At 42.3% G+C, this 20,953-nt stretch overlaps 1 pseudogene; it reads right to left on the reverse strand.

Annotated features, from left to right (window-relative positions):
• Positions 1–8,643: 8,643 nt before the first annotated feature.
• Positions 8,644–20,953, reverse strand: part of LOC101612965 — a 29,313-nt pseudogene continuing 17,003 nt past the window's right edge.

The following is a 20,953-nucleotide window of genomic DNA, read 5'->3' on the forward strand; positions in this document are numbered from 1 at the left end:
ACAGTTGTATATAATGTGATATGTGTGGTGTATGCACATGTATGTGCCCTTGTAACACCCCAAACACTCTTCTGGGCAGGTTGCTCAGCTTCAATGGCCAGAGGGAATGTAGAGTGTCTTGCAATATCACTCTTCCACCTGGTCTTGTTTTGAGCCAGAGTTTCCTTTTACTGATTCTGGAACTTGCAGACATCTAAAGATTCTCTGGACTCTGCTCCCCTGAGGGACCCCAGTCTCTTGCATTTATAGGCATGTTTGGTCACATCCAGCTGTTTTACCTACTATTTGATTTTTTAAAATATCTTACTTTTAATTCTTAAACTTGAATTGCTCTTTATGTCAGGCATAATATAAAGATCCAAATTTAAAATATATATTTTATTTTTAGCACGTCTTTAATTCAAGCACTCATGAGGCAGAGGTAGGAGGATTGCTGTGAGTTTGAGGCCACTCTGAGACTACATAGTAAATTCCAGGTCAGCTAGGGCTAGATCAAGACCCTACTTCGAAAAACCAAATATATATAACAGCTCCTGTTAAAGGACTAGAAAGCCAAATCAATGTAACAAACTGCGTAATTAAGAAGCAGTCAGGTAACCGGGCGTGGTGGCGCACGCCTTTAATCCCAGCACTCGGGAGGCAGAGGTAGGAGGATTGTTGTGAGTTCGAGGCCACCCTGAGACTCCATAGTGAATTCCAGGTCTGCCTGAGCTAGAGTGAGACCCTACCTCGAAAAACTAAAAGAAAACAAAAAAGCAGTCAGGAATAGCAGTTCACATATGCTACCTTGGCACTTGGGAAGCTGAGGCAGTAGGATCACAAGTTCAAGGCCAGCCTGGGTCACAGAGTAAAACCCTGCTTTAAAAATCAATATAGGGGCCAGGTTTGGTGGTGCACTTTAATTCTAGCACTCGGGAGGCAGAGGTAGGAAGATCACTGTGAGTTTGAGGCCAACTGAAGACTACACAGTAAATTCCAGGTCAGCCTGAGCTAGTGTGAGACCCTACCTCAGAAAACAAAAACAGAAACAAAAAAAACATAGGGGCCAGGCGTGGTGGCACACACCTTTAATCCCAGCACTCAGGAAGAAGAGGTAAGAGGATCACTGTGAGTTCTAGGCCACCCTGAGACTACATAGTGAATTCCAGATCAGCCTGGGCTAGAGTGAGACCCTACCTTGAAAAAAACAAAAACAAAACAAAACAAAACAAGAACAAAAAAATCAATACAACAACAAACATACAAACAACAACACCACCAACAACAACAAAAGAAATAAACAAGCCCAGCATAGTGGTGCATGTCTTTAATCCCAGCATTCATTCAGGAGGCAGAAGGAGGAGGATCGCCATGAGTTTGAGGCCAGCCTGGGACTATAGAATGAGTGCCAGGACAGCTTGGCTTAGAGTGATACCCTACTGTAAAAAAACAAACAAAATAAAAAGAAATAGACACATAAATGTAGAACTTAATTTGTAATGAATGCATTCTGTTAAACTTTCTGGGAAAAGCTTAAAATCCTTTTCATATGGTTTAGGGACAATAAGTTTTACATATTGCCAAAAGGTGAATGAGAATTCTACCTCATGCTATAAATAAAAATGCTTCCTGGGCTGGGGAGACAGCTCAGTGGATAAAGTGGATGCCACACAAGTATGTGTACCTAAATTCAGGTCCCTAGAACTTATGTAAAGCTGAACACATCAGCTCAAGCATTGGTAATCCCAGCACACCTAGCAAGATGGGAGGTCGAGTCAGGAAAATCTGCTGGTTGTATGGGAGCCAGCTAGCTTGGTGAAGGCAGCAGTGAATGGAAGATGCTGCTTCAGATGACCTCTTCATGCATAATGTGGTATGCAAACACTTGCATTCACTCACTCAAGAAGCATGCATACACACCATCACACACACACATATATACATACAATAATGGTTTGCAAATATACATCATTACATAGCAATCCACATGTCAAAATCCGTGAACAGGACTTTGGTTTAAATAACCGTATATGTTGTCTCCTGATTGCTGTCATTAGTTCCAAAATGGACACAGCTAATAATGCAGGGACAATTAGAATTCCAGCCACAATTAATTCTGTTTTTTTTTTTTCTCTCTTTCTCTCTTTCTTCTTCTTCTTTAGTTTTTAAATTTTTTATAATTAGCAATTTCCATATTGTAAAAAATATCCCATTGTAATTCCCTCCCTCCCCCCACTTTCCCTTTGAAACTCTACTCTCCATCATATCCCCTCCTCTTCTCAATCAGTCTCTCTTTTATTTTGATGTCATGCTCTCTTCCTATTATGATGGTCTTGTGGAGGTAGTGTCAGGCACTGTGAGGTCATGGATATCCAGGCCATTTTGTGTCTGGAGGAGCACGTTGTAAGGAGTCCTACCCTTCCTTTGGCTCTTATCTTCTTTCTGCCACCTCTTCCGCAATGGACCCTGAGCCCTGGAAGGCATGATAGAGATATTTCAGTGCTGAGCACTCCTCTGTTACTTCTTCTCAGCACCACGATGCCTTTTGAGTCATCCCAAGGTCACTGCCATCTGAAAAGAGGAAGTTCTCTAACAAAAAAGTGAGAGTGGCATTAATATATGGGTATGAACATTAAGAGAAGTGCTTACTGGGCAGTTTGATGAGCATAGTATATACATTTAGCCAGACAGCAGCAGACATTATACCCCTAGGGCTCATGACAGTGGGCACTGCAAGCCTTATATTTGGCCAAATGGGCAAAATGAGCCAGCAGGTGCAACAGTGGCACATCTGTTTGGGGGAAACCAACTACCCTCTAATTTGACTAGAGGCCCGCTCCATGGGAAGCAATACATCCCTGATACTGAAAACCTCCAGAGGTTTTATAGCTCTGGTAAATTACTTAGAGAGACCATGGAGAACCAGATTCTGGTACTGTAAACAGTATACATTCAAGCAGAGAAAGAGATGGGGTGTGGGCACTTTAGGGCTTCTTGCCACTGTAGATGACCTTCAAATGCATGTGCCACTTTGTGCGTGGGATTCAAACCTCAGCCATCAGTCTTTGCAAGCAAAAACTTCTAACTGCTGAGCACCAATGAGCCATCTCTCCAGCCCATAAACCTACAATTGTCTAGGGATCTCAACAGAAACCCCATTTACACTAAAAAATGTTCTGCATCCTGTTGTAGGCTACCCTACTTGATGTTGATTTTACCTTACCTGATCATAATTCCACCCAAGGAACCTATGGTGGTGGTTTGTATGTATATATCTCATAGCTTCATGTATTTGTGAGTAAGCTTCATAATCTCCAGGTGGTGGAGCCTTTGGGAAGTGGGGCCTTGCTGGAGGAGATGTGTTGCTGGTGGGCCTTTGTGGGAATGAGCTATAAGAACAAACTCTGGGAATGAACTATGAGAATGAAATATGGGACTGAACTATGAGAATATTTCTTATGGACCTCACAAAAAAATCTTTCTGGGATTATTGCTGTGCAAAGCTTTTCTACTAAATTCCTGACTCATAATTTGCCCCGAAGTTAATCTTCCAACCATGTAATCCACCCACTTAAAGCAATGTGACTAGGTTTCCTCTGCCTTGGAGTACCTTTGGCCTGAACAGCACAGAGGACCAATGTTGACAAGCAGTGTGTAGAGATGCTGACTGATCTTAAGCTATGCACTCTGCTCAATTTCCTCGATGGCCTGGTTGCACTACTGACCCCAGACAAGTGTGCATGTGTGAGAAGTGCTGACCATAGTGTTGAAAACAATGAGGTCAGTAACGAATTGCCCACAGAACTGCTAGAGATCTGTTGAAGACAACAGGTGGTCTTTGTGTGGTTGCATTTATGAATGGAGCGCGTGTGTGTTCTGCATCAGCACAGTCTAACAGGTCAGACTCCTAAGTCCCTTCCTCTAATAAATGTTAAAGATTATTCAAAGTCAAAAGTTCCTAGACCTTTACCAATATTCAATGTTCAACTTGTTCACATATTAACTGTTTTTTGACTGTTTAATAAAAACACCAATGGAGGGCTGGAGAGATGGCATAGTGGTGAAGGTGCTTGCCTGTGAAGCCAAAGGACCTTGGCTTGATTCCCCAGGACCCACATTAGCCAGATGCACAAGGGGGCACACGCATCTGGAGTTCCTTTTGCAGTGGCTGGAAGCCCTGGCGCGCCCATTCTCTCTCCCTCCCACCCCCCTCTCTCTCATGTGCACACGCACACTTCTTTCTCTCTCTCTCAAATAAATAAATAATTTATAAATTATAAAAAATTTTAAAAACACCAATGGATGCCTATGAGAAGAAGCTGCAGCTTCAGGGACGTAAGAGCAGCGGTGGCAGCAGAGGCAGCAGGTGCACCCTTGGGGTTTTTTGTTTGTTTGTTTGCTTGTTTTTGTTTTAGCGAGGTAGGGTCTCTCTCTAGCATAGGCTGACCTGGGATTGACTATGTAGTCTCAGGGTGGCCTCGAATTCATGGCGATCCTACCTATGCCTCCCAAGTGCTGAGATTAAAGGCTTATGCCACCACACCAGGCTCCACCATTAGTTTAAACAGCTCCAAGGGTCAGCTTTCCTTTTCTCAGGCTCTTGGCTAGCCAGTTCTTGAGTTAGCTTTCCTCTCCCTCAGGCTCTGCTCCCAGAAGCAGCTAGTCCACACTTGGTAAATGACTCTGACTCCAAGGGTTAGTTTTCTTTCTTCTAGGCTCTGCTCTAAAAAGCAACCTTTTGTGATATAACTTGTAGAGACCAAAGCGATATATAGGGCTAATGCTTAATTGTGACTTATGACTCTTCTTTGAGAAGCCCACATCCATATCCATGTTTTCAGGTGTGCTTTCATTCTTTCCCTGAGTATTTTTTCCCATTTTAGTAAACTTCTTTTTTTTTTTTGGTTTTTCAAGGTAGGGTCTCACTCTACCTCAGGCTGACCTGGAATTCACCCTGCATTCTCAGGGTGGCCTTGAACTCACCGCGATTCTCCTACCTCTGCCTCCTGAGTGCTGGGATTAAAGGTGTGCGCCACCATGCCCCACTTTATTTTGGTTTTGTTTTGTTTTGTTTATTTATTTGAGAGAGAGAGAGGTGAGGGGTTAATGAAAAACATAGTGACTAAGCAAGCTGAATTGGAGGAGGTTCAGAACAGCAGATCTCCCAGAAAATCTTTGGGCTGCAAAATACCTCAAATGTTTTCTCCAATAAGAACATCTGTGTGCACAGACCCCTGCTCGATATCGTAAAGAAGACAGACTCAGCAGGCAGAACAGCCTGGTTCCCCTTCTTTTCCTCTACCCCTTTTCCATTTTTTTTCTCCTTCCCACCCTACCCCACCTGTGACCCCATAAAAATGTAGCTGAGCTGTGTCTGAAGGTGCAGTCTCTAATCTTGAACAGAGACTGTCTGTACTGCATTATTCTTTGCTCTGAATAAGACAGTCTATTGCTATTGAAGTCAGGTTCTCCTTTCATTTTCACATCACCTTGGTTGGTCCCTGTCCCAGTCCCAGTCCAGGTCCAAGAAGAGGCAGAGGAAGAGAGAGAGTGTAAGTAAATAAGTATGGACACACCAGGGCCTCTAACCACTACAGACTAACTCCAGACACCACTTTGTGCGTCTGATGTTACATGGATACGGGAAAATTGAACCAGGGCTGTCAGGCTTTGCAAGTAAGTGCCTTTAACTGCAGAGCCATCTCTCTGGCCCTTGTCTTTTTTTTAATTTTAATTTTGTTTTGTTTTGTTTTTGTTTTTCAAGGTAGGGTCTCAGTCTAGCTCAGGCTGACCTGGAATTCACTCTGTAGTCTCAGGGTGGCCTTCCACTCATGATGATCCTCCTACCTCTGCCTCCGAGTGCTGGGATTAAAGGCTTGAGCCATCATGCCCAGCTTTATTTTGATTTTTTTTTTATCTTGCATTCAGAAATGTAGGTATCATTCATTCTGGTATTTCATTTTAGTTGATTCTCGTCCCCCAAATTCCCTTTTTCCCACCTTGCCTTCCCATCTTCTCTCCCCCAATATCTTTTCCCTTTCTGTTTACATGTTCTTTCTTTCTTTTTGTTTGTCTTAAAGTTATATTCTGTACCAAATCCACAAATGATGGTCTAAGGTCTCTAAAAGTTAGGGAAACTCTTCAAGATGCTCTGGGTAACAGTGTGTGGCTGTGACTTTATTTCTATTGCTAGGAAGAGGGATTTTGGTTTTTGTTTTATTTTATTATTTTTTTTTTTTTTTGGTTTTGTGAGGTAGGGTCTCACTCTGGTCCAGGCTGACCTGGAATTAACTCTGTAGTCTCAGGGTGGCCTTGAACTCACGGCGATCCTCCTACCTCTGCCTCCCGAGTGCTGGGATTAAAGGCGTGCGCCACCATGCCCGGCTATGGTTTTTGTTTTATTGAGGCAGGGTCTCACTTTAACCCAGACTGACTTAGAATTGGCTCTGTAGTTCCAGGCTGGTCTCGAACTCACAACCATTGTTCTACCTCTGCTTCCCGAGTGCTGAGATTAAAGAATTGCACCACCACTTCCGGAATCTATTGCTACTGACATCTCCATTTGGGAAAAGTAATTTACAGTAGGGTGAACTTGTATGCAGCCTCATAACATGTAATTTGTGGCGAACAGTCTAGGTTGGCAGGTGTACTGTTCTGGGAGGTTATCATTGAGCTACTGTGCACATAATTCCCAGTTGTGCAATCTCTACCAAGCAAATTGTAGCCATGTAAACCAAGGTCATGAAAATCAGGGCAGCCCTGGTTGATCAAAGTTCAGTCCTGATCAAAGTGTAGAGTTACAGGGTTTAGCACTACAGCTCTATAGTGTCATAGTTCAGCATTTCAAGGCTGGCAGTTTAAGATTCCTAAGCATGCTTGTGAAAATTCCCTAATTGGGGCTATTTTGGGACTATTTTATGGTTTCTTATTAGTGGCCTTACATGGATGTCCAACATTTGTTATCTCTTGTCTCTCTGATGATAACCATCCTAACAGGCATGAGTAGTATCTCATTGTGGTTTTGGTTTGCATTTCCCTGATGATTTAAACAGACTATGCCATCAGAATCAGAGAATGGGAGAAAGGTGATTCTGAAAAGTAGAATCGGATATTGTGTGCATTTCACTTCTCTGACGACCCAGCACTCACATGTCAGAGTTCAAGAAAGCTGCGACTCCTCATCACTTCCCCACCAACAGCTATGGGAGGAGGTAATACCTACCTACTGTTATGTAACTTGATTGCTCCAGCGCTGGGAGGAAGAATGAAACCTCCTCCTAGCCACAACTTGTAGCCCTGTGTGGAGATGACATTACAAGCCCCACTTTCTCCAAGGAGTTTAATAGGTGGTCTAGATAACCTAGCCACCTGGGCTTGAATCTCAGGGTGCTCATCATCTCCCACCCCAAACGTGCCCCATACAGGGCCCCCCTCCTTCACAGGACAGGACTCCCCTACCTCTTCCACAAAAGGACTTATAATCACTTGTACTCTACTGAGTGGTTCAAATATCTTTTCCTCTTGCCCTCTGAACCATTCCATTTTCTTACCTGTATTAAATAAAACCTTGGACTCAAGAAACTGTCTATTTCTGATTCCTTTGTTCTCAAATCCAAGCTGAAATTTGGTGCTGTGATGTGGATAAGGTACTTTTGGGACAGATTGCTCTTTGTGCTCCCATTCCTTTTCTTCCTTGTGCCCTTGTCATTGCCTTTCCATGCCCAACACTGGTCTTCATTTCTTCTCTGCTCAGTCTATGGTCATTGGGACATCTGCCATTTTTGGACTCCCTTCCCAAATGCTCAGTGCTTAGTTGATGTATCCTTTGAGCAGGAAGTGGAGAAGCTATTGCCCCCAAACCCAGAGGAGACACAAGGATACCTGTTCTCTTTTTGGACTTTCTTTCTCTCCCATTTGTTTATATGTATATGTGTGTATGGGTGTATGAGTATGCTTGCATTATGGAGAACACGCGAGGACAATCTCAGGTGTTTGCTCTCTCTTCCTTTTTTTTTCAAGGTAGGGTCTCACTCTAGCCTAGGCTTACCTGGAACTCAATCTGTTCTCTCAGGCTAGTCTCAGACACACAGATATCCTCCTACCTTTGCCTCCTACCTCTACCTCCCAAGTTCTGGGGTTTAAGGTGAGAGCCGTCACACCAGGCTCTCCTCTTTCTTTTTATTTTTAAATTTATTATTATTATTTTTGACTTGCAAAACAGATAAGACATGATTAATTTATTAACTATAAACTTTCAAAAGGGGAGGGAAGGGAGAGAGAGTGGGACAAGCTTATTTCCTAAGTAGATTTGTATAAGGTGGAAAGGGAAAACCAAAATTGAAAATGGCTAGGAAACTATATAAAATCAGGTTTCTCTCATGCAGTTAGCTTTCACAGAACTCATGGCTTTAGGTTGATTCACTTCCTGTGTTCTTTCTAACCCAATAAGCCAGAGTTAATTCACTACAAGGTAATTCTCAGCTTGAGAAAAATGGGAAGGCTCCTAAGAGACAATTCCCTCTTCACTGGGCAAAGCCAGTTGCCCTCAAAGGGTGAGTGAGTTAGGTGAGTCAAACACAGTGATTGATCATTGAACTCATAGAATGTAGTCTGCTGTTTGATATTCCCTGTAAATGCAGGTAATCATACAGTGTCCTTGAGGCCTTAACCACCTCTGAGCATTGTCCACAGGCAGCTTAGTCCATCAGAGTTCCAGGAGAAACTTCCTAAGCTGAGCCAGGTACCGACCGTGGTTGCTGGTAGTCGCCCAGCTCCTTATTGACCCACACGTGCCGGCTTTTCTTCCCAGCCTGGGAAAAGTCTCCAGTTAGCAGCAATGCTTTCAAGAACACTATGGCTCCAAGGTTACTCTCTGTTCTCATTGCCTGGGGAAACTTGAACTTTTAGTAGCCACAAGGTGCATTTCCTAGGAACTTGGCTTTCATGTTGTTCTCTGAGAGAGTGGCCAGGGTTCGCTCAGCTGTCCCTCGGAGGGTCTCCCCAGGCTGTCACTTCACTTGAGGCAGGAGCCAAACATTATAGTCTCCAAGCTTCTCTCTGACTAGAAGGACAAGGTTCTTAATCTAATTTCCAGTGCAATGAGGTTTGGTCATTCTTTTTATCAGCATCTGTTACATGAGCACCAAGTTTGAACTGTTGGAATGTCTGCTCCCACTTATCTTCCCAATCTTGAACATGCATAATATCTTTTTCATCATCAAAGAGGTCAGTTTTCTTCTTTGCCAATCTCTGGGCTTCATCCAGAGCACCAAGCTCATGGTCTGAATACAGGCTTTTCTTTGTTTCAATCTGCGGTAGTAGGGTGGCCATCTCTTCCTGAAGTGGGGTGAGAGGCTTGGAGATGACTGATGGCCACTGCAGACACAAGGTGCCCAACAAGCATCATGGGGACCAGCTGCTGGAGGGCGCGACCTGAAGGGCCAGGCAGCGGGAACCATTCTACAAGCGGTTCAATGGGAGAAAGAGATACCACCAGTGAAGATACTCATCAGTGGACACTGTAGCCTTATAATTGGCCAGCCAGGCCAAATGAGCCAATGGATGCAATAGTGGCACATCTGTCATGTGGGAAATCAACTGCCCTCTAATTGGACTGGAGGCCCACTCCATGGGAAGGTTATACATCCCTGATACTGAAAACTTTCAACAGGGGTAGTCATGAGCCCTAGGGGTGTAACGTCTGCTGTTGTCGGGCTAAATGTATATACTCTGCTTATCAAACTGCCCAGAAAGCACTTTTGTTAATGTTCACACCCTTATATTAATGCTACTCTCACTTTTGGCAGAGAATCTTCTCTTTTCAGATGGCAGTGGCCTTGGGACGACTCAGAAGGTATCATGGTGATGGAAAGAAATGACTGCAGTGCTCAGTACTGCAATATCTGTATCACACCTTCCAAGGCTTAGGGTCTAATGCAGAAGAGGTGGCGGAAGGAATGTAAGAGCCAAACGAAGGGCAGGACTCCATACAACATGCTCCCTCCAAACACAAAATGGCCTGGATATCCATGACCTCACAGTGCCTGATACTACCTACATAAGACCATCATAAGATGAGGAAAAGATCAAGATATCAAAAGTAAAAGAGAGACTGATTGAGATGGGGAGGGGGTATGATGGAGAGTGGAGTTTCAAAGGGGTAAGTGGGGAAAGGAAGGGTATCACCATGGGGTATTTTTCATAATCATGGAAGTTGTTAATAAAAAAAAATTTTTTTAAAAAGAATGTGTATTCTGCAGCCTTTGGATGAAATGTCCTGTATATATCTCTTAGGTCTGTTTGTACTATGATCTCATTTAATCCAGATGCCTGTCTGTTTATTTTTGCCAGGATGACCTGTCAATTGATGAGAGTGGGGTGTTAAAGTCACCCACTACAACTGTGTTTGGTGTTATTTGTGACCTTAGTTCTAATAGCGTTTGTTTGATGAAGTTGGGAGCCCCCATGTTAAGTGCATATATGTTTAGGATTGTAATGTCCTCCTCTTGGAGTGTGCCTTAATCAGTACAAAGTGATCTTCCTTATCTTTCCTAACTAATGTTGGACTGAAGTCTACCTTGTCAGATATTAGGATAGCAACCCCTGCTTCTTTTCTAGGTCCATGTGCTTGAAACACCATTTTCCAACCTTTCACCCTAAGATAGTGTTCATCCTGTGTAGAAAGGTGAGTTTCTTTTTTTTTTTTTGTACTTTTATTTTTTTTATTAATTTTTATTAACATTTTCCATGATTATAAAATATATCCCATGGTAATTCCCTCCCTCCCCACCCCCACACTTTCCCATTTGAAATTCCATTCTCCATCATATTACCTCCCCATTACAATCATTGTAATTACATATATACAATATCAACCTATTAAGTATCCTCCTCCCTTCCTTTCTCTACCCTTTATGTCTCGAAAGGTGAGTTTCTTGGAGGCAACAAATTGAAGGATCCTGCTGTTGAACCTAGTCTCCAAACCTATGTGTTTTGGTTGGGGCACTGAGGCCATTGATAATAAGAGATATTATTGAAAGGTGTGTATTTATTTTTGCCATATTTTTTGTAGTTCTTCCAGTTTTACCTTTGCTCTCTTGTTCTCCTCCTTCTTTGAGACAGGGTCTCTTATTGTTTGCTGCTGTATGTATTAGGCTAGTCAGCCTGGGAGCTTCCTCTTGAGTCTTCCTCACATTGTTGCAGTGCATTGGGATCACAAAGCTTATGTTACTTTGTGCCTGGCTTTACAAGGTACTAGGGAATTGAATTTGTGCCAGCAAGCTTGCAAGCAAGTCCCTTTAACCTCTGAGCCATCTCCCAGTCCAGAGTGTGTGTGATATTGAACCACTTACAGGAAATCTAAGGAGATAAAGGCCACTTGTTCCTCTTATTTTTCTCTACCTGATTGACTTTCCAGAGCTCATTGTGGGTTTGACTCAGTCTCCCTTGTTAGGTTTGACATAGAAGAACTGAGACATGTTCTTGGAATAGTTTATTTATTTATTTTTTTTGAGCAGTTCAGGGTAGAACAGTTAAGTAGAGGAGGGTTTGGAACTAGAGGTAAACACCAGAACAATCATGGCTGAAAGGAAAGGGGCAGTGGGAGCATGCTGTGGTTTGGGGAGGGAGGGAGACAGAAGCAGGGTTGCTGTGGTTGCCTCCAGCGTCAGAAGGAACAGCAGAGATGGCAGCTGCCTGAGTGTGTCACTAGCATGGCCTGGGCAAGCGTAAGGGAACTTCAGAAAAGTTGGGGCAGAATATTGAAAGGGAAAAGGGGCCTGAGGAAAAGCTGAACCAGACTCTGAATCAAGAAACAGGGAAAGAGAGAGTGAAAGAAGGAAAGAGAGAGGGAGGGAGAGGAGCAGGAGAGAGAGAATAAATAGAAAGGAGAGAGAAAAGAAGGACAGGTGTATGAAGAGACAGAAATGGAAAGTGACAGACAGGGATAGGCAGAGAGAATGGCAGAGACAGAGAGAGACAGAAACAGAAATGATGACAGAGAGAGATGACAAGGAGGGATGGGCAGAGGGGGGGTGGAGAGACAGAGAGGAATAGGCAGAGGGAAAGAAGGAGAAACAAAGCATGCACCTTATTTCAGGAATAAGCTGAGGGAAAAGGGAGAGGGAGGAGTGCCTGAGGAAGACCTAATGATATCTGACCCCTTTGGGAGAGGGGAAGCTACCCTGTAAGGGTCTTGGGAGGTGTGTGGAGCTGTGGGCTGACTGGTGGTCAAGGAAGACTCTAGGCTGGCCACTTTGTTTTGTTTTGTTTTCTAATTTTTTGGTTTTTCAAGGTAGGGACTCATTTTGGCCCAAGCTGACCTGGAATTCACTATGTAGTTTCAGGCTGGCCTTGAACATATGTTAATCCTCCTACCTTTGCCTCCTGAGTGCTGGGATTAAAGGCATGCACCACCGTGTCCAGCTGGTAGGCCACTTTTTTAAAACTTTTTTTGTTTTTGTTTATAATTTTGTTTTTGGCTTTGGTTTTTCGAGGTAGGGTCTCGCTCTAGCTCAGGCTGACCTGGAATTCACTATGTATTCTCAGGATGGCCTTGAACTCTTTGCAATTCTCCTACCTCTGCCTACTGAGTGCTGGGATTAAAGGCTTGTGTCACCACATCCGGTTTAAAAACATTTTTTTATTGGCAACTTCCATAATTGTAGACAATAAACCGTGATAATTCCCTTTCCCCACTTTCCCCTTCTCAACTCCACTCTCCATCAGATAGATCTTCTCCCTCTTTCCATTAGTCTCTATTTTATTTTGATGTCATCACCTTTTCCTCATTTTATAAGGGTCTTATAAAGATAGTACTAGGCACTGAAAAGTCATGGTTATCAAGGCCATTTTTTTTCAAATTTTTTATTAACAACTTCCATGATTATAACAAATATCCCATGGTGATACCCTCCCTCCCCCCACTTTCCCCTTTGAAACTCCATTCTCCATCATATCCCCTCCCCGTCTCAATCAGTTTCTCTTTTATTTTGATGTCATGATCTTTTCCTCCTATTATGATGGTTTTTAAATTTTTTTGTTATTTATTTATTTATTTGAGAGTGACAGACTGAGGGAGAAAGAGGCAGATAGGCAGATAGAGAATGGGCATGCCAGGGCCTCTAGCCACCACAAAGGAACTCCAGACACGTGCGCCCCTTGTGCATTTGACTAACGTGGGTCCTGGGAAATCGAGTCTTGAACTGGAGTCCTTAGGCTTGACAGGCAAGAGCTTAACCGCTAAGCCATCTCTCCAGCCCTATTTTGATGGTTTTGTGTAGGTAGTGTCAGATATTATGAGGTCATGGATATCCAGGCCATATTTTTGCCGGTGGGGGGGAGCACATTGTAAGAAGTACTACCTTCCTTTGGCTCTTACATTCTTTCTGCCACCTCTTCTTCAATAGACCCTGAGCCTTGGAAGGTGTGATGGAGATATTACAGTACTGAGCACTCCGGTCACTTCTTTCCAGCATCAGGAACCTTCTGAGACTCCCAAGGTCACTGCCATCTGAAAAGAGAAGATTCTCTTCCAAAAGTGAGAGTAGCATTAATATATGGGTATGAACATTAAGAGAAGTGCTTACTGGACAGTTTGATAAGCATAGTATATACATTTAGCCAGACAGCAGCAGATGGTACACCCCTAGGGTTCATGACTACCCCTGTTTTAAGTTTTCTGTATCAGGGATCTATTGCCTCCCATGGAGTGGGCCTCCAGTCCAATTAGAGGGCAGTTGGTTTCCACCATGACAGATGTTGCCACTATTGCCCCCATTGGCTCATTTGGCCTGGCTGGCCAAATATAAGGCTTACAGTGTCCACTTTTGAGTATCTTCACTGGTGATTTCTCTCTCTCTCCCATTGAAATGCATCCAGAATGGCTTCTTCCAGCTTTCTGTCAGCTAGTCTACATGGAGGAGGTTATCAGCTCACTTCCAGCAGGATTTCTCAGTGGCCTTGCAGCCCAAGTATGTGGAGTCTTTAGCAATAGGGTCTTACCATCTATTCCTGGTGGGAAACCAAGGAGGCCATTTTTTTTTTTTTTTTTTTTTGAGGTAGGGTCTCACTCTAGCTCAAGCTAACCTGGAATTCACTATGTAGTCTCACGGTGGCCTTGAACTCACAGTAATCCTCCTACCTCTGCCTCCTGAGTGCTGGGATTAAAGGTGTGTGCCACCATGCCTAGATCCTAGGCCAATTTGTGTCTGAACTATTGCATTATAGGCAGCCCTTCCCTTCCTTTGACTCTTACATTCTTTCTGCCACCTCTTCCACAATGGACCCTGAGTCTTGGAAGTTGTGACAGAGATGTTTCAGTGTTGAGCAGTTCTCTGTCACTTCTCAGCATTATGGTGCCTTTTGGAACATCCCAGAAGTCACTGCCACCTGAAAAAGAGAAGCTTCTCTAACCAAGAGTGAGAATAACATTAATATATTGGTATGAGGGATAGAAGGATTGCTTAGTAGTTAAGGTGTATTGCAGTCAGGGTCACATTGCTGGTAGAAATCACCCAACCAAGAGCACCTTGGTTTATTTTGGCTTATAAGCTCAAGGGGAAACTCCATCATGTCAGGGGAAAATGATGGCATGAGCAGAGGGTGGACATCACCCCCTGGCCAACATTAGGTGGACAATAGCAACAGGAGAGTGTGCCAAACACTGGCAAGGGGAAACTGGCTATAACACCCATAAGCCCAACCCCAACAATGCACTCTCTCCAGGAGGCGTTAATTCCCAAATCTTTATCAGCTGGGAACCTAGCATTCAGACATATGACCCAGCTATAGCACTCCTAGGCATATATCCAAAGGACTCATCTCATTTCCTTAGAAGTACATGCTCAACCATGTTTATTGCTGCTCAATTTATAATAGCTGGGAAATGGAACCAGCCTAAATGTCCCTCAACAGATGAGTGGATAATGAAGATGTGGTACATTTATACAATGGAGTTCTACTCAGCGGTAAAGAAAAATGAAGTTATGAAATTTGCAGAAAAATGGATGGAGCTGGAAAGTATTATACTAAGTCAGGTAACCCAGGCCCAGAAAGCCAAGCGCCACATGTTCTCTCTCATATGTGGATCCTAGCTACAGATGACTGGGCTTCTGTGTGAGAATGAAAATACTTAGTAGCAGAGGCCAGTAAGTTGAAAAGGAGACATAAAGGGTGGAGAAAGGAAGGGAGGAGGATACTTAATAGGTTGATATTGTATATATGTAATTACAATGATTGTAATGGGGAGGTAATATGATGGAGAATGGAATTTCAAATGGGAAAGTATGGGGTGGGGAGGGAGGGAATTATCATGGGATATATTTTATAATCATGGAAAATGTTAATAAAAATTTTAAAAAAATAAAAAATTTAAAAAAAAATTTAAAAAAAATTATTTAATTTTTATTATCATTTTCCATGGTTATAAAAAAAAATCCCATGGTAATACCCTCCCTCCACATACTTTCACCTTTGAAATTCCATTCTCCATCATATTACCTCCCCATCTCAATCATTGTACTTACATATATACAATAACAACTTATTAAGTATCCTCCTCACTTCCTTTCTCTTCCATTTATATCTCCTTTTTAACTTACTGGCCTCTGCTACTAAGTATTTTCCTTCTCACCAGAAGCCCAATCATCTGTAGCTAGGATCCACATATGAGGGAGAACATGTGGCGCTTGGCTTTCTGGGCCTGGGTTACCTCGCTTAGTATAATACTTTCCAGCTCCATCCATTTTTCTGCAAATTTCATAACTTCATTTTTCTTTACCGCTGAATAGAACTCCATTGTATAAATGTGTCACATCATCATTATCCACTCATCAGTTGAGGGACATCTAGGCTGGTTCCATTTCCCAGCTATTATATATTGAGCAGCAGTAAACATGGTTGAGCATATACTTCTAAGGAAATGAGATGAGTCCTTAGGATATATGCCTAGGAGTGCTATAGCTGGGTCATATGGTAGATCAATCGTTAGCTGTTTTAGGAACCTCCACACTGATTTTCACAATGGCTGGACCAGATTGCATTCCTGCCAGCAGTGTAGAAGGGTTCCTCTTTTTCCACATCCCGCCAACATTTATGAACATATAGTATGTCCCTATGATTTTTTGAATTTCTCTGGAATCTGTTGTGATGTTACCTTTTTCATCTCTGATTTTATTAATTTGTGTCTCTTCTCTCTTTCTTTTGGTCAGATTTGCTAAGGGTTTATCAATCTTGTTTATCCTTTCAAAGAACTAACTCTTTGTTTCATTAATTCTTTGGACTTTTTTTGTTTGTTTGTTTCTATTTCATTAATTTCTGCCCTAATCTTTATTATTTCTTTCCGTCTACTGATTTTTGGCTTGCCTTGTTCTTCTTTTTCCAAGGCTTTAAGGTGAAGCATTAGGTCGTTTACTTGCGACCTTTCTAATTTCTTAATATAGGCACTTAAGGCTATAACTTTACCTCTTAGAACTGCCTTCATTGTGTCCCAGAGATTTTGGCATGTTGTGTTCTCATTATTGTTTGACTCTATAAATTTTTTGATTTCCTTCTTGATTTCTTCATTGACCCATTCATCATTTAGTAGTGTATTGTTTAGTTTCCATGATTTTGTGTATGCTCTATAGCCTTTCTTGCTACTGATTTGTAGTTTAATTCCATTGTGGTCAGATAGAATGCAAGGAATTATTTCAATTTTCCTGAATTTGTTAAGATTTGCTTTGTGTCCTAATATATGGTCTATTTTAGAGAATGTTCCATGTGCTGCTGAAAAGAATGTATATTCTGCAGCCTTTGGATGAAATGTCCTGTAGATATCTTGTTAGGTCCATTCCTTCTATGACCTCATTTAATCCAGATGCCTCTCTGTTTATTTTTTCCCAGAATGACCTGTCAATTGATGAGAGTGGGGTGTTAAAGTCACCTACCACCACTGTGTTTGGTGTTATCTGTGACCTTAGTTCTAATAGTCTTTGTTTGATGAATTTGGGGGCCCCCATGTTAGGTGCATATAAGTTTAGAATTGTAATGTCCTCCTGTTGGAGTGTGCCTTTAGTCAATATAAAGTGACCTTCCTTATCTTTCTTGACCAACGTTGGAATGAAGTCTACCTTGTCAGATATTAGGATAGCAACCCCTGCTTCTTTTCTAGGTCCATTTGCTTGAAACACCGTTTTTCAACCTTTCACCCTAAGATAATGTCTATCCTTTGTAGAAAGGTGAGTTTCTTGGAGACAACAAATTGTAGGATCCTGCTTTTTAACCCAGTCTGCAAACTTATGTCTTTTCGTTGGGGCATTGAGGCTGTTGATATTAAGAGGTATTATTGAAAGGTGTGTATTTATGTTTGCCATTTCTTTTTTGTGGTTCTGGTTCTACCTTTGCTTTCTTGTGTTAAGTAGTATTTGAGTATTGCTTGTTTTTTCTAGGTTTCTTATATGAGTGCTTTTCCTTTTTTTCAGCATGGAGGATCCTATCATGTATTTTCTGTAGAGCTGGTTTTGTCTTCAAATACTCCTTTAACCTTCTTTTGTCATGGAATGTCCTTATTTCTCCATCTATTTGAATGGATAGCTTTGCAGGATAAAGTAACCTTGGTTGACAGTTGTTATCTTTCAGAACTTGGAATACATCACTCCAAGTCCTTCTGGCTTTTAAAGTTTGTGTTGAATAATCTGCTGTAATCCTGATGGGCTTGCCTTTGTAGGTAACTTGATTTTTCTCTCTGAGTGCTTTTAATATTTTTTCCTTGATTTATGTGTTTGGTTGTTTGATTATAATATGATGAGGAGAGGTTCTTTCCAGGTTTTGTCTGGCTGGGGTTCTAAAGGCTTCCCGTATCTGCATTGGCACCTCTTTCCCAATTTGGGGGAAGTTTTCTTCTAAGATTTTGTTGAAGACGCCTACTATGCCTTTGGAGTGGAATTCTTCTCCTTCTACTATGCCCTGAATTCTTGTATTTGATCTTTTCATAGTGTCCTGAATATCTTGAAATTCCCACTCATACATAAGTTTGTCTTTCTCTTTGTTGGACTGTATTAGATCTGCCACCTGGTCTTCTAGCTTAGATATTCTGTCCTCTCCTTCATCCATTCTACTGGTGAGATTTTCTACAGAGTTTTTTATTTCATTAACTGTGTTCTTCATTGCTAGTAATTCTGACTGGTTTTTCTTTATCATTTCTATTTCCTTATTTATGTCTTGTATTGCCTTCTTTATTTCATTAAATTGGTGTCCTGCATCTTCTTTGATTCCTTTGATTTCCTCTTTGAGTTCCCCTTTGACTCCTTTGATTTGTTCTCTGACTTCATTGAATAGATTTACAATCATTCTTTTGAAATCTTTCTCAGGCATTTCCTCTAACTCGTTCTCACTGGAGGTCATTTCTGATGCATTAATACTATTAGGTGGATTTATATTGTCTTGCTTTTTAGTGTTTCTTGTTTTACAATGTATATATTTTTGCATCTTGGATTAAGTTAATGTTTGGATTTTCTAGCTAGCTAGGTATTCTTAGCTGTATCAATTGATTTGATGTTATATATCTTCAGGATAAGAGCTTAAGGTGTTAGGTTTGGCTTTTAAGGCTCTCAGAGTGTCTACTAAGGTGTTCCTAGGGGTTGTGTTTCCCTGCTATGGGAGTATTCAAGTAGGCTGAGTGGAATAAAATGCAGGTAGATTCTAAAATTTAACTGAACACTGTACACATTCAATCAAAAACAGCATCCGAATATTTATGCAAGAGTAGTTATTATAACAACCAGATCCTCTAGCAACAAAGAGGTTAAGATTTCTGGTCTGTTGAGGGATCCAAGTCAGCTTGTGACCAAGTGAGACCCTTCCCTGGTGCAATCAATCCCAGTTACCTTTTTGGATGATTTTGGTCTCCGTCAAGTTGCTGGCTGGGTTGTTGGGCTGCTGTTCTGATTTCTGGAGCTGGGCACTGGCTTTTCCTGTGGGGCAAACCGGGCCTGGCAACTGTGGCCCTGCAGAACGGCACCCCCGTTGCTGGAACCGCCAGTGCTGCTCCTGAAGATGCCGCTGCTGGGTCTGTTGCCTCTGTTGAGTCCACCGCTGCCGCTGCCACTGCTATTGCTGCTTTAGCTGCCACTGCTGGATCCTCCACTGCTGCTGCTGGATCTGCGATCCTCCTACCTCTGCCTCTCAAGTGCTGGGATTAAAGACATGCGCCACCATAACTGGCTAGTAGCTTATTTCTTGAAACAATTGGTTATGGCATCTTGGGGCTGGCTACCATGCTTGAGCAGTTGCTGTAACTTGCCTGATAACTAAAGAGGCTGCAAAGCTAACAATGGGGTAGCCACTGACAGTGTGGACCCCACACCAGGTCTTTGATTTTCTGGAAGAAAAGGGCCATCATTGGTTAGCAAGTGCCCAATTGCTATAGTACCACTCAGCTGCTGGAATCCCCCATCTCACTTTAAAGCTCTGTCAGACTTTAAACCTAGCCAATTGCTAACACTGTCACAGAACATTTAATACATGGCTGCTTAGAACTGATAGATCTGGCATACTCGAGCAGAAAATACCTCCAGTGTGAGCCACTTCCAGATGCTGGGAATGCATGGTTTGTAAATAAGAGAAGTTTCATAATCCATGGTCAACTTCAGGCTGATTGTACTGTTGTCTCACTCTCTGAGACCACTTAGGCCAAAGGCTTAGAACTTCAGCCCCAAAGACGGAGATAACAGCCCTGGAGTTAGGAAAGAGGAATATTAACTGTGTATCTAAACTGTAGATATGTCTTTTCAGTGACTCATGATCATGGTGCAATTTGGAAAGACAGGGGTCTTCTCAATACTGTCAACAACAACAACAAAATAAACACAGAAAACAGATTGTTAAGCTGCTTCAGGCAGTAAATGACTCTAAGAAAGTGGCAGTTACACTTTTCAGAAGAGACTCAGGGAATACGAGGAAACTATGCAGCTGACACAGCAGCTAACTCTGCAGCCTTGTCTAGAGAAATTCTTCAGTTGTCTTTGGTTCTTTCCCTGCCCAGATATAAAGTGGATCCCTCCTACTGCGAGGAAGCAGAAAGGGCAGGCTTCCATGTGTCCTACCTTGGGGGATGGGTGACAGATAAACAAAGGAAAGTCTGGTTGTTAGAAAAGGTGACCTGGGAAGGATCCCTGAAATACTAATGACTCCAGGATTAAAGATCATCACTAAAATCACAAAATAGTGGGTGTGTTGTCATCACAACAGTGTTCAAACAAGGTTACCTGTTGCTGCTGTTAGAAAGGACAGTACAAACTAGATGCACATTACCCAGAAAGGAGTAGCAAGTGCGTTTTACCATCATGCCTGCTGCTCCAGGAGAATTTAAATATCTCTTAATTTTTGTGTTTTTGTGGATACTTTCACTGAGTAAATAGAAGCCTTTTCCTAGAGAACAAAAACAGCAAGAAAATCATTAAGAGACTTTAAAGGAAATGATTCTCAGGTTTGGCTTACCACAATTTATCCAAATGAAATAGAATAGGCCTGCTTTTTTTGTTTGTTTTGTTTTGTTTTTCAAGGTAGGGTCTCACTCTATCCCAGGCTGACCTGGAACTCACTATGTAGTCTCAGGATGACCTCAAATTCATGGCAATCCTCCTCCCTTTGCCTCCCGAGTGCTGGGATTAAAGGTGTGCGCCACCACGCCTGGCAATAGGCCTGCCTTTAGAAAAATATTTTTGTTTATTTATTTGCAAGCAGAGAAAGAGAGAGAGAGAGAGAGAGAGAGAGAGAGAGAGAGAGAAAGAGAGAGAGAGAGAGAGAATGGGCATGCCAGAGCCTCCAGCTACTGCAAACAAACTCCAGATACATATGCCACTTTGTGCATGTGGCTTTATTTGAGTACTGGGGAATCAAACCTGGGTCATTAGGCTCTGCAGGCAAATGCCTTAACCACTGGGCCATCTCTCTAGCCCTGGACCTGCTTTTATTGCAAAAGGGGCCGTGGGATTTC

This window comes from Jaculus jaculus, chromosome 8, assembly GCF_020740685.1.
Source record: "Jaculus jaculus isolate mJacJac1 chromosome 8, mJacJac1.mat.Y.cur, whole genome shotgun sequence".
NCBI lineage: Eukaryota > Metazoa > Chordata > Mammalia > Rodentia > Dipodidae > Jaculus > Jaculus jaculus.